This window comes from Neomonachus schauinslandi, chromosome 3 (genome assembly GCF_002201575.2).
Source record: "Neomonachus schauinslandi chromosome 3, ASM220157v2, whole genome shotgun sequence".
Lineage (NCBI taxonomy): Eukaryota > Metazoa > Chordata > Mammalia > Carnivora > Phocidae > Neomonachus > Neomonachus schauinslandi.
The window spans coordinates 174,604,479-174,609,166 of NC_058405.1; positions in this window are offsets into that span (position 1 = coordinate 174,604,479).

Consider the following 4,688-nt stretch of genomic DNA (forward strand, 5'->3'; position numbering starts at 1 on the left):
GAAGGAAGGAAGGAAGGAAGGAAGGAAGGAAGGAAGGAAGGAAGGAAAGAAGGAAGGAAGGAAGGAAGGAAGGGAAAAGTGAGGCAGGGCAGTGTCTGGGCAGCCCTGCCCCCCTCCTCTCTCACATATCTCCAAAGTCTCTTCACTCCCTTCCCTGTCCTCAAGCTCTTTCCAAATCCCAAGAATTTAAGAGTGTCTTTTGCTGTACAAGTACAAAATACCTATCTAGCACAGCAAACTGTTAGATACCTATCTAGCACTGTGGGCATACATGCAGCCCGTTTGGTGAATGAACACACACAGAGCATGGATACACGCATACACACTCTTACAAGGATCCCTCAAAGGCTATTTAAAGAACACTCCTCTATCTTTGGCATAAATGCCATAGAAGACCCACTATCCCTTATTCAAATAATAAACGTAGGGGAAATTTTTCTCTTCACATGAACTTATTCATATCCTTTCTTTAAACCATGAGAACTAGCACAGTGCCTGGCATTTAGTCGGGTCTCAGTAAATGTGAAATAGTGACAGTTTCCATGTTTGTCTTTGGTTGCCAGCAAGTATACAACTATACTTTCATTCTTTAACCTATTTTGGAATTTATTTCTATATGTAGCAATAAGTAGAGATATAACTGTGTTTTCTCAAATAAATAACAATTTGTGCCAACCTTTGAACAGTCTTCCTTTCCCTATAGAGAATGCGATCTTTTTCTTTTATGAAATTCCCACATATACATAGGTCTGTTTCAAGGCTCTGCTCAGTTCTGTTGGGCTACTTAACTATTTCTATGCCTAACCACACCTTTAATAACTGTAGCTTTGCAGTATGCTCATTGTTCTTTTGCTAAAATTGTCTAGGCTATTCTTAAATGTAGTCCAGAAGAACTTTAGAACCAAGCCTATCAGGGACTGTATTACCTTTATAGACCAGTTTGGACAGAGTTGACATTTTGCAATATTGAGTTGTTCTACCCAGGAACATGCTAAGTGTTCCTTTTATTCAGATCTTCTTTTATGTTCCTTAGTGGAGATTTGTCATTTTCCTCATTTAGATGTTTCCATGTCTTTCATTAGGTTTATCTAGGAGCATATTTTTTATTGCTGTTGTAAATCTATTATTCCCAACTATTTCCCTTGTTTTTATGGGAGTTATATGATAACCATAAGTTGTTGTATGTTAATCTTGTATGTTACTGGATATACTAGTTTCATTAGTTTTAATTGTGTTCCAGTTGGATCTGTTGGATTTTCTAGGTAGGCAGCCATACTGTCTGCAAACAAGGACATTTTAATATCTTCCTTTCCAAGATTTGCATATAGAATATATCTTTTCTTGTCTTATTGCATTGACTAGGACCTTTAGTAGAATGTTCAGTGGTGGCAGTGATAAGGTTAGAAGGGATAAAACAGATTTGACTTGTCCTTGACTTATGGGAATGCTTCTCATATTTCACCAACTGCTTTTTTATATGTCCTTTAAAACTGAATATTCCATTTTGTGTATATTGCTATATAGTAAGTCATCTCAAAAAACTTTTTGGAAGTTGATAAAACCTTAATCAAAATAATTATTCAAATTGCCTGTTCTGAGGCATGTTGGCCTACATGATCCTGGGCATGTGCAGTTTGGGGATAAAGGATGGAGTGGCTGAATGTTCCCTTGCTACTCCTCCTCCCCAACTCTGCCCAAACATTTAAAAGCAGTGTGATGTGATGCACAGAACAAAATTCCAGGAATCAGACATTTGAGTCCTTATCCGATCATTAACTAACTAATTGATCTAAGTTATTCAACCTCTCTGAACTTCAGTTTTCTCATCTATCAGATGGAAACAAGGATTTCAGATGTGTTGTGGCTTAACAGGAATGACAATATTACTGTTGTTGGGGTAACAATCATTGCACTATTAACAAACATTGACAGAGGGAATAAGGGACAAAGACAGAGTCCAGAATGGAGCCCGGGGCTGCTCTGACCAGCTCTGCTGGCCCCTGAGGCAGTGGGGAGCTCTGGAGACCTGGACCTCCCATGAGCTATCTATGACCTTGGTGACATGTGTTTATTTCCTTGCTGCAGGCAAGGTTCCAGTGGGACCCACGTACATCTCTCTGGAATGCCAGCCAGGGGACTTGCTTCAGCTGCTAGTATGTAGACACTTATGCCAGCCAGGCCCAGCCCAGGAGCATTCCTGAGTTGAGGCCTTTGGGCCAGCAGGCCAGGTCCCTCTTGGGATTCCACACTCTAAGGATCCCATGGCCCCAGGCTGGCTCTTGCCGGCAGGGAAGAACAGCTGAACCTTTCCTCTATATTGCACCTGCTTTGTGACCAAAGGTGGGGATAGGTGCATTTTGGGGCATCTTAGGACACTAGGCACGAAGAACCTTCAAACTGTGAGGATATGGAATTGTGTGTACGTATGCATGTACCAATGCCTGTACTAACGTCTATGCTTCAACATGTAGTGGAAACATGTGAGATTTGCAGCAAATCTGGGCCCTGCTATTTCCTCACTGTGGGACCTTGAGACTTTACCCCTGTCATATGAGGAATTAAAGAAGTTGTTGTAAGTATTAGGTAAAATCAGGTATACGGATGTGCTTTGTAAACTGTAAAGTGCAGTACACATAAGGTGGTCCTGAGTTTTAGATGCATGGTCACAGATGTGGTCATTGTACAGAGGTGTGTGCAAGATGGATCCAGAACTTGTCTCTCTGCCTGTGTGTCAAAAGTAGAAAACCAAGGGAAAAGGGTAAAGGTATTGGAAAGGTGATCACAGGAAAGGAGGATGAGGCCCAGAGGTTGCTATCAGACCACAGACCCTTCCGCACTTTTCCCATTCATCTCCCCATCTGGTGTCACCCCAGATATCTCCATACTGCAGGATAAAAAAAGACAGCACTGCCAGAAGCCTCCCTGATAACTTCCTGCTGTGTTGCTAAGCAACTTGTCCTCTTCTTCCAGAAAAAGGAACATGATGTTCATGCTCAGGGTCTGGCCTCCAGCCCCCTTTAACTACTCCCCCCTTCCCTAATCTCTCAGAAATTCAAGGAAGGAACTTCTCTGACTCATGGAAAGAGACTTGGGGTAAGTACAGTTGGAGGATTAGACTGATGGGAGATGGTTTGAGCTCACAGGGCAGGTCTCTGTTCTGAGCTGGTTGATGCTGGGGGGATGACACTTAGGAAGCCCCTCTCTGCACTAGACTCTTTAGGCATATGCTCTGTCCTTGCAGCTAACCAACAAGGTGGGTATAATCAGCATCTCCATTCTACAGATGAGGCACTGAGGCCCAGAGAGAGTAAGGAGCCTTCTTGGTTCCAATAAGAGTATGCAAAGGCTGGGTTAGTATCCATGTCCATTTGGGCTCCTTCTACTCTATCATGTCATTTGAGATAAATTCAAGGGTCACAGTTGGCCACAAGACTTCTGATGGGCATTTCTCACTCTATTTGTCTGGAACCCATGGTAAGTACTGGATTTGGAACTTGTCCTGGGGTTGGGCTGGGGTTTGGGCACAGGTTATAGTCCTGCCACTTCCTGGGCCTCTCAGAATCTTAGGATCTGTTCATTCTTCCATGAGAGATGATAAGGGAATAAGAGGTGGGGAAAGGAGTGAGCTGGGCTACTAGGGTTTGAATCACACCTCTATCTAGCAGCACTGTGACCCCGAGCATGTTTTTTAACATTTTGTGCCTTAGTTTTCCTCATCTACAGAACGGGAATAATACTAGAACCAACTATAGAGGGTCATAAGGATTAAATGAATGTAAAGCTCTTTAAATAGTGCCTGGCACGTAAGTGTTCAATAAGTATTAGCCATTATTATTATTATTATTATTATTATTATTATTTCTAGGAGGCTTTAGCGTGTAAAGCTCTTTCACATCCTTAGTGGTTAAGAGAACTCACTGCTTCTGAAATGAGACTGAGTGCAGATTCTGCTCTGCCCTTTCTCACTGTATGACTTCAAGCTTAACCCCTCTGTGCCTCAGTTTCCTCATCTTTAAAGTGGGGGAAATCATAATGTCTATTTCAAAGGATTGTTGTAAAGATTCAATGTGATTTGGATATTAGTTATGGTAATGTTAGTTGCTGTAAGAAGAAATCCTGCAAACTTCAAGGAATAGTCTAATGCATGTTGATGGGTGATTTCTTTCCATGTGGTGTTTTAGGAACCAAGATCCATCCATATGGTAGCTCTGCCTTCTCTTAGGAACTAGTCCTCCTCTGAATCCAGATGGCAGAAAGGGAATAAGAAAGTATGGAAAAGGCACATCCATTTCTAAATGCTTGGGCCTGTGAGCAACACATACTATCATTTCCATTCGTATTCTTGGCAAAAACAAGTCGCGTGGCTCCCACCAAAATATAAGGAGAGCTGGAAAATGAGTCCCTGGCTGGGCAATCACTTCCCAGTGACACCTCTACTATGTGAAGTAAGGAGCATGCAAATTTGCGGGGGTGGAGCTAGCTGTGTCTGCTACATTGAGAGAAATAATATTAGGATATTATTTGGATAGTGGTAAGTGTGAGAAGTAGGTTAGGTACTATTGCTAATATTATTCTTTTTAAAATTTATGTATTTATTTTAGAGAGAGAGAGCAGGAGGAGGGGTAGAGGGAGAGAGAGACTCTCAAGCAGCCTCCACGCTGAGTGCAGAGCCTGACACAGGGCTTGAT